This window comes from Budorcas taxicolor, chromosome 14 (assembly GCF_023091745.1).
Source record: "Budorcas taxicolor isolate Tak-1 chromosome 14, Takin1.1, whole genome shotgun sequence".
NCBI classification, from domain to species: Eukaryota; Metazoa; Chordata; class Mammalia; order Artiodactyla; family Bovidae; genus Budorcas; species Budorcas taxicolor.
The window spans coordinates 69,051,846-69,061,136 of record NC_068923.1 but is presented as its reverse complement, the minus strand read 5'-3'; positions in this window follow the sequence as shown (position 1 = coordinate 69,061,136).

Sequence of the window (9,291 nt, the reverse complement as noted above, 5' to 3'; positions counted from 1 at the left end):
TTTATTACAAATTTAACAGTGCTGCAGAAAGTCTGGAAGATAAAGTAAAAAGTCACACATGATCATGTTTTTGTCATGTGGTTTCTGTTATTCTTTTGGTGCTTTTACTTCTGATTTTTTAAGATAAACATTATTTGCATAGTTTTAATTGTAGTATACATTCAGTATTTTTGTTCTGCTTTTTTAAAAAAAATATATGTTCTAGGTACTTCATATGCTAATAGAACATTATATAACCATTAAAAAACTACTTAATTCTTCAAGTGAATATTTAATTATTTATTATATATTTCTGTCTACCCTTTCTCTCCCTTCTGACTTTTATAAATTATGCTCTAGTAGACAGTTGCATGACAGTAGCCTTTTATATATGTTGGATTAATTTCTTGATATACATTCCCAAAAGAAAATTAATGCTTTAATTATAATTCATTTTAGTAATATACTGTGCTTAGATTATAACTACAGGCCCATAGTAAAACTAGAAAATGCTACATGGAAGATTAAGGAAGGGAGAAGAGGTAAGTATCTTTTCAATAAAATTATATATTCTTTAAGGAGAGTTACTTAGTTTTAGAGTTTTTGCTTCTTCTTTGTATGAGGAAACAGTATTCATTTATTAAATATTTATTGAGCACTTATTTATTGAGTACCCTTAGCAGAGGATATACAAAAACATAATGCCTGCCCTCAAAAAGCTTACAGTTGATTGGAAGAGACAGACATATAAACAGGTAATTAGAATAGACAGAAATAAGGACTATAATGGGTGTAAATATATCTAGATATTGAAGGATACACAGAAAGGACAGCTAAAGCCATACTGGAAAGTTGGGAGAATTCTTTCAAGAAAGTTCTGTGCCAGTTACTAGAAATATAATCTTGAAGCTCAAGGATATGCTGATCTAGAGGAACAGACTGATATATATTTTAAAATAGCTATAGTAGATTAAAATTCCAAATGAAGATTTCACATGAAATATTTGGAAACTTAAAAAAATTTTTTTAATTGGAAGGTAATTTCTTTACAGTGTTGTGTTGATTTCTGGCATTGTTGTTCAGTAACCAAGTAGTGTCTGACTCTCTGCGACCCCATGGACTGCAGCATGCCAGTCTTCCCTGTCCTTCACTATCTCCCTGAGTTTGTTCAGATTCATGTCCATCAAGTCAGTGATGTCATCCAACCGTCTTATCCTCTGTTGCCCCCTTCTCTGCTTGCCCTCAATCTTTCCCAGCATCAGGGTCTTTTCCATTGAATCAGCTCTTCACATCAGGTGGCCAAAGTATTGCAAGTCAGCTACAGCATCAATCCTTCCAATGAATATTCAGGACTGATTTCCTTTAGGATTGACTGGTTTGATCTCCTTACTGTCCAGTGGACTCTCAGAGTCTCCTCAGCACTACAGGTCAGAAGCATCAATTCTTCAGGGCTCAGCCTTCTTTGGTCCAACTCTCACATCCATACATAACTACTGGAAAAGTCACAGATTTGACTGTATGGACATTGATAAAATGATGTCTCTGCTTTCTAATATGCTGCCTAGGTTTGTCATAGCTTTTCTTCCAAGGAGCAAGTATCTTTTAATTTCTTGGCTGCAGTCAGTGTCTGCAGTGATTTTGAATGTTTTTTATTTTTAAATTTTTAATCAGACAATAATTGCCTTGCAATGTTGTGTTGGCTTTTGCCACACAACAACACAAATCAGTCATAACTATATATATATGTATATATATATACATAGTATATTGACTCGCCTCCAATCTTACCCCTCTAGGTCATCACAGAGTGCTGAGCTGTGAGACAGTGGGATGAACTGAGAAAATAGGATTGACATATATACACTACCATATGTAAAATAAATAGCTAGTGGGGAGCTGCTGTATAATACTGGAAGTCTGTTTTATGACTCAAAGAGAATATCAGTGAAGTGAGATGTTGACTCAGGAAGAGCGGTTTGTGAGTTGTGTACAGAGTGAGCAAGAATGGGAGAAGACACAAGCCACACCCTCTTCTCCACATCCTATCTGCAGTCAAGTCTACACTGGGGAGAAGGGCAAAGGTTCTTACCTTTGAATGAAGACATGAGGTAGTGAATATTTTGGACTGGCTCTTTTAATTTTTAAATCAAAATTGCATTTTTGCGACCTAAGTAAGCATCTCTTCCCAAAATAGATCAGAAGAAATAAAAATGAAGGGATTATGCAAATTTTTATCCAGATAATGGCAGTATTTTGGAAATAGCCAAGGGCATGGATGAGGTGGGCAAGCTCTCTGGAGGTATGAACAGTTATCAGAATGCCTCTCTCTCCACCCTCCTAATAGTTTTTTGGTGATAAATGATTGGACCAGGATGCTTTGTCTGTCGGAGGCTCCTGGACTGTGGCAACCACAAAATCAGGATGACACATAGCCTGTGCTCCTCCAAATATTTTGTCCTTATTGATATGCTTTTACTAGGGGGGAGACTGAGTTGCTTTTCAGTAGCCTCTGTTAATGTTCTTAATAATTTATAATTATATATACTGACTCATTGGAAAAGACCCTGATGCTGGGAAAGACTGAAGGCAGGAGAAAGGGACAACAGAGGATGAGATGGTTGGATGGCATCACCAACTCGGTGGACTTGAGTTTGAGCAAGCTCCGGGAGTTGGTGATGGACAAGGAAACCTGGTGTGCTGTAGTCCATGGGGTCACAAAGAGTCAGACATGACTGAGAGACTGAACTGAACTGAGTGGCGATATTACTCCAAACTAAATAAAAAAAATAATGCAAGATTCTTTTTGATGCTGTACCATTAGTCTTTCATAGTCATCTCTACCAGTTGCATTGCAGTGGTTTTATACAGTCTCAATCTCCTAGATGGTCAAAGGCATGACAAAAGTCATAATATGGTACTTAGTCTTTAATGTGTTAGAGCCAGCTAATTACTCCAAATACATCTCTTCATTCTTTTGGTAAGAGAACCCCAGGACTTTTAGGAGGTCACAAAACTGCCTAGTTAGAGACTACATTTCCATCTTCCCTCACAACTAAGTGTGTCCATGTGACTACATTTTGACCACTGATGTATGAGAACGATTTATGCAAGTCTGGGTAACTCCCTTAAAAAAGGAAGATGATGGCCTTCATTCTATATTTTTTATATTATATTTTCTAGCGAGCTAAATCATTATCCCCAAGAGACTATTCTGCACTGCACAGGGGAAAGGACAGCTAAGATGAGTGATTTTTTGGCTTGTGCTAATCATATTCACTTGGTGATATTTACAGTCTTACTGCTCACTCCTCCTTTGAGTGGCATTTCAAAAGTTTGAGGTATGTACAAATATCCTTTGCCTATAACAGATGCTCTGAACATGTCTTCTTTGCCTCTTATGGATTTTCAGCAGAGATATTCAATGCATAAGCTGAGGATCTGGCAAATTCCACTTTGAGTAGAAACATTCATCAAAGCCCAAATAGATTCCTTTTTAGCCCACTTTAGAAAAAAATTGATAGATGCACAGATAAAGCAAGTATAGATATTAAAAAGGGTTTTTTTCTTTTTTTCAAACATCTATATTTAAGGCAACATTAGCTAAATCACCTGACTATCCTATCATTAGGTCTAAAATGCTAGCCAATGGAAACTGATTTTTATAATGATAATCTTGAAATGTGAAAAAAAAAGCATTTTCCAAATCATTAAGGAAACATCCATCATCAAATATTTATTGATGATCCACTATGTCCCAACAATCAAGTGTGCTTAATACTGTTAGCTCTGTTTTAGAGATGAGGAAACTCAAGCACAGTTTCAAGAACCTGCTTAAGGTCACACAGAGAAAGTGTTGAAAGAAGTAACACCAAAGCTCATAGTAGTTTACCTTTCCTGAGAGTTGATCTGCAGTGATTTTAGATGGTTTATTTTTTTTAATTTTTAATCAGAAGATAATTGCCTTGCAATGCTGTATTGGTTTCTGCCATACAACAACACAAATCAGTGTTGGATGGGCAAGTAAGACTAACACATGAAAAAAATAGAGAATAATTAAACTGAGAACCATATGGTCAAAACTGGGTATAATATTCAGAGGACCTAGTTTAGTGAAGATTATAACAATTAGGCTTCAAGTAGGATGTTAGACGTGAACTATGTCTTGTGGATGAAATAGAACTTGCATAGGCAGAGTGGAAAAAGCAAGAGAGTTCCAGGAAAACATCTATTTCTGCTTTATTGACTATGCCAATGCCTTTGACTGTGTGGATCACAATAAACTGTGGAAAATTCTTAAAGAGATTAGAATACCAGACCACCTGACCTGCCTCTTGAGAAATCTGTATGCAGGTCAGGAAGCAACAGTTAGAACTGGACATAGAACAACAGACTGATTCCAAATAGGAAAAGGAGTACATCAAGGCTGTATATTGTCACCCTGCTTATTTAAGTTATATGCAGAGTACATCATGAGAAACGCTGGCTGGATGAAACACAAGCTGGAATCAAGATTTCCTGGAGAAATATCAGTAAGCTCAGATATGCAGATGACACCACCCTTATGGCAGAAAGCAGAGGAACTAAAGAGCCTCATGATGAAAGTGAAAGAAGAGAGTGAAAAAGGGTTTAAAACTCAACATTCAAAATACTAAGATCATGGCTTCTGGTCCCATCACTTCATGGGAAACAGATGGAGAAACAGTGGAAACAGTGTCAGACTTTATTTTTTTTGGTTCCAAAATCACTTCAGATGGTGACTGCAGCCATGAAATTAAAAGACTCTTACTCTTTGGAAGAAAAGTTATGACCAACCTAGATAGCATATTCAAAAGCAGAGACATTACTTTGCCAACAAAGGTCCATCTAGTCAAGGCTATGGTTTTTCCAGTGGTCATGTATGGATGTGAGAGTTGGACTGTGAAGAAAGCTGAGTGCAGAAGAATTGATGTTTTTGAACTGTGGTGTTGGAGAAGACTCTTGAGAGTCCCTTGGACTACAAGGAGATCCAACCAGTCCATTCTAAAGGAAATCAGTCCTGGGTGTTCATTGGAAGGACTGATGCTGAGGCTGAAACTCCAATACTTTGGCCACCTCATGTGAAGAGTTGACTCATTGGAAAAGACTCTGATGCCGGGAAGGATTGGCAGGAGGAGAAGGGGATGACAGAGAATGAGATGGCTGGATGGCATCACCGACTCAATGGACGTGAGTCTGAGTGAACTCCGGAAGTTGGTGATGGACAGGGAGGCCTGGCATGCTGTGATTCATGGGGTCGCAAAGAGTCGGACATGACTGAGTGAGTGAACTGAACTGAGGCAGAGTGGAGGGAAAATGCAATTCAGTCATAGAGAAAAAGTCAAGGTAGACTAATGCAGGGGGAGAAACAGAGTGTAGGTTCAGAGTATTTTAAATGTTGCACATACATAACTTTATTCTACTTCCTCAAGTTTAGTAGCCATTCAGCAAGCATACCCCATTCCTAACTAAATAGATTCTTACTATGAAAATTGATTTTAGACTTTTAGACCTGAAAGAAAATTTAAAAAGTTGTCCTGAGAATTTGGGCACAATGAGGATGCCCAAATTCATAGAAAGTTATTGAATCACATTATTGCTTATCTGGAATTCAGTGTGTTTTTTCCACCACTGCACTGCTCTGGGCAGATGAGGTATGGGTAATAGGAGTGGGAGAAGATAAAGCCTGCAGTACTGGGTATTCTCAAACTGTCTTCTTTTCAAGTACTAAGCAGACCCAATTCTGCTTAGCTTCCCAGATTGCAGAGCTGTCAGATGGAAAGGAAAAACAAAGTATGTGATGTTTCTTTTAAGATGCACATGTGGACTGGTGTTTCCTTTCTTGGCTGTTAGAAGGCACCTTCATCACGGCACAAGGGAATTTTCATAATACTGTGGAGATTTATTGACACAAGTTATGATGTACCACAGTGGTACTTTCTCTATATATAGAGTTATGTTTGATAAAGCATATGCACAATAGGGTTGTGGGTGACAAAGCAAATGCCCAATAGCTTCAGAGGTATGATGTGCAGAACCCCAAAAGTAAGGAGTTTGAAGACTGAAAAGAAAGGAGAAAAAAAGAAACAGGGAGATAAATTTACTATTTTACCTCAACCAATGGTGTGATTTCTTATTATGGAAATCACACTGTTGAAAAAAGCAAACAAACAAAACATTCCATAGTTCATAGACATTAGCTTTGGCTAGAAGATGAGAGCTATTCTTTTAGCAGACAGGCCAGAAAGTATAGAAGGATAGTGAAGTTTAAAGAACTGCCTGAGTGCACCAGCCCCAAGCACTGAGAGGACCCAGAGGGGTGGTACAGGGAGGGAGAAGGGAGGGTGGTTCAGGATGGGGAACACATGTATACCTGTGGTGGATTCATGTTGATGTATGGCAAAACCAATACAATATTGTAAAGTAATTAACCTCCAATTAAAATAAATAAATTTATATTTTAAAAAAAGAACTGCCTGATTCTAGGAGAATTCTTTGAAAGTCATTCAATGGATGTTAAAATCTACTTGAGGGGTAGAAGTCTCTAAAACTAGGAGCAGCACATTCATATGTTTTTTTGCAACTTTTTCCTATCATTCTGCCTATGAATGATTGAAACAGTTGTATTAGATGACTTCACCTGCCTTGCAAATCTTTGATTACATTTAAGTCTTTTAACCAAAGAACTGGCCATTAGATATTGATAAATATTTAACTGGGACATTTTAGAAGGTCTATCACATCAAAATGAAATGACATAATTATTAATATAGTTTAAAAATTGGGCAGAGAGTTCAGAAAATTTCTAAAGCCTTTGTTAATTGAGAAAGGTGCATGTGTAGTGCTAAGTCACTTCAGATGTGTCTGACTCTTTACAGCCTCATGGACTGTAGCCCACTAGGCTTCTCTGTTCATGGGATTCTCCAGGCAAAGATACTGGAGTGGGTTGCCATGCCCTCCTCCAGGGGATCTTCCTGACCAGGAGATCAAACCCGTGTTTCTTGCATCTCCTGCATTGGTAGTCAGGTTCTTTACCACTAGCACTACCTGGGAAGCTCTAATCGAGAAAGTCATACTTAAATACCTAAATAAATTTTGTTTCCTTGCAGTAGAGGGAGTGCCTTGAGATATTTTATATTTGTACAACCATATAAAGAAAAAAGTCTGTCAAGGAGGGCTGTGTCACTTACTGTGTCTCTGCCTTGCTTTTGTTCTTTGGGGCATGCATTCCTAAATAAATGGCAATGAGCCTTTTGGAGACTGGGGTTTCCTGCCAGTATAGATGTTATACTTGAAAGAACCATTGCATGCTATTGCATTGTTTATGGGACTTTGTATTCTGATTATCTTTTGTAAAATCTCCTCACTGAAGAGTAGAAATTTGAAGCCAATAGGAGGTTATTATTCAAAGACTTGTCACCTCCCATATTGGTCTCTTGGTCTCCATTCATTAAGTAGACTCCTATGTGCCAGGTGTAATTTAAAATATTGGGAATATAATGGGAATAGCTTGATGTAGTTCTTGTCATTAAACATTCACTGTCAGAACTCTCAAACTCTTCAGAGAATTATCATACCCAGTCATAATTTTATATAAATAGAAAAAAGTTTCCTTTTTTTATAAAGCTAGATTTTTGCCAGAATTATTGAAATATGTACAACAGAACATTTTAGAATTGGAAAAGGCTTGTAAAATATTTCCTTTGAGTCAAGAATCCATTTTAGAAATCACTGGTAGTTCTAGATAAATCAGATTTTCCAATTTATTCATAATGTGGTAGAATCAAGTATATTTTCATAGATCTACAGCAGCAGGATTGGTAAGAGAGGCATGCAAACAAGAAACCAATTTCAATTTTGTTTCTTATTTCTGAAATGGTTTTCTGTCATAACTCTGGAAAACCAATACCATGACTTTTTCAAATTATCATTAGGCAACTCTGGCATAATTTATGTTAAGAGGTTTTGGCCTGTTTATGTACCCTGGAATTTGCCAAAATTAGTAATGTGATATTCCATATTTAGCAAACCTATAGAGCAATAAATATGGACATATGACTATTGGGGAGTGCTGTTTGTTTAAATTCTTTTTTTGTGGCATTCATGAAATACAAGGGACTTCCAACTCAAATTCTGCAATATTAGGCATCAAGTTGTACTCTGAACCAAACCAGATGGTGATCAGCTCTATTCCTATTATCAGTTCAATGCAGCGATGGTTACCAGACCTTACTTAAAACTTTAACATTTGGAACAGATTAACAGCAGTTAGGCTGAAATGAGAAACCTCCATTTTACTAAAAGGTTCAGAACATATCATGCTGTAAAATCAGAAAGACTAGTAAGAAAAATTATGAGGGAAAGAGCTCACTGTCTACCTTGGTTTCTCCTTGTAGGACGTGCTATTTCCCTTTTATGAGTGCTGTTTTCAAAGGAATTTTAATGTTTAGTATTGTGAGGATTAAGGTCTATTAGCCTATCAGTCTCCTGAGGTGCTCCATTACACAACCTGATGTTGAATTTATCTTAATGTAGCCATGAACAATCTAGACCTCAGACACACATGGAGTATTATTTGCAGTTTGGAGGGGTTTCCTTTGGAAGAAAGTCACACACACACACACACACACACACACACACACACTGTATAAGTTCAGAGGTTCATGAGCTGCTGAAATTCATGAAACATTTGGGCTGCCCAGGTTTAACCTATGGGTTTGAATATATTTAGCTAAAAGTTTTGCCTTTCAATGCCACATGGTATCTCCATCAATTTTTTCTTTATGGCATGTATTGGTCAAATTTATTTCCAGGTCTTTACAGGACTAGAAAAAGCAATATTTGTTCCTAATGTCTAATTTTTTATCAGTTTTGCCAAGGCCAGCAAATCTTACAGCTATTTTAAGACAAAATTGTAAAAAATAGATGTGTGACTGAGTTTAAGTCCCATTCTGTGGTATAGGAAACTGAGGTACTGAGAACTTAAAGGATTTTCCTAAAGACATGCAGTTGCCGTGAGTGATAGTTGTGATTAGGAAGGATATAAGTGTTGCTAACATGTCAACATTCTTCTATGACCATGATTCAGATGCAGAGACAAAAAGTAGATCCTCCACTTTCTATACCCAAATGATGGCAGCTGTGCTCTTGTTCTGGTAAACGGAACAGTTTGCCAGAGAAACCCTTCAGAGAGAGTCCAGCTGCCTTTGTTCAATTTGTTTATTTTCTAGCCAAGACCTTCCTTCAGGGCTGATTGAAAACCCTTTTGCCTGTTTTTCAGTATGATAGGAAATATGA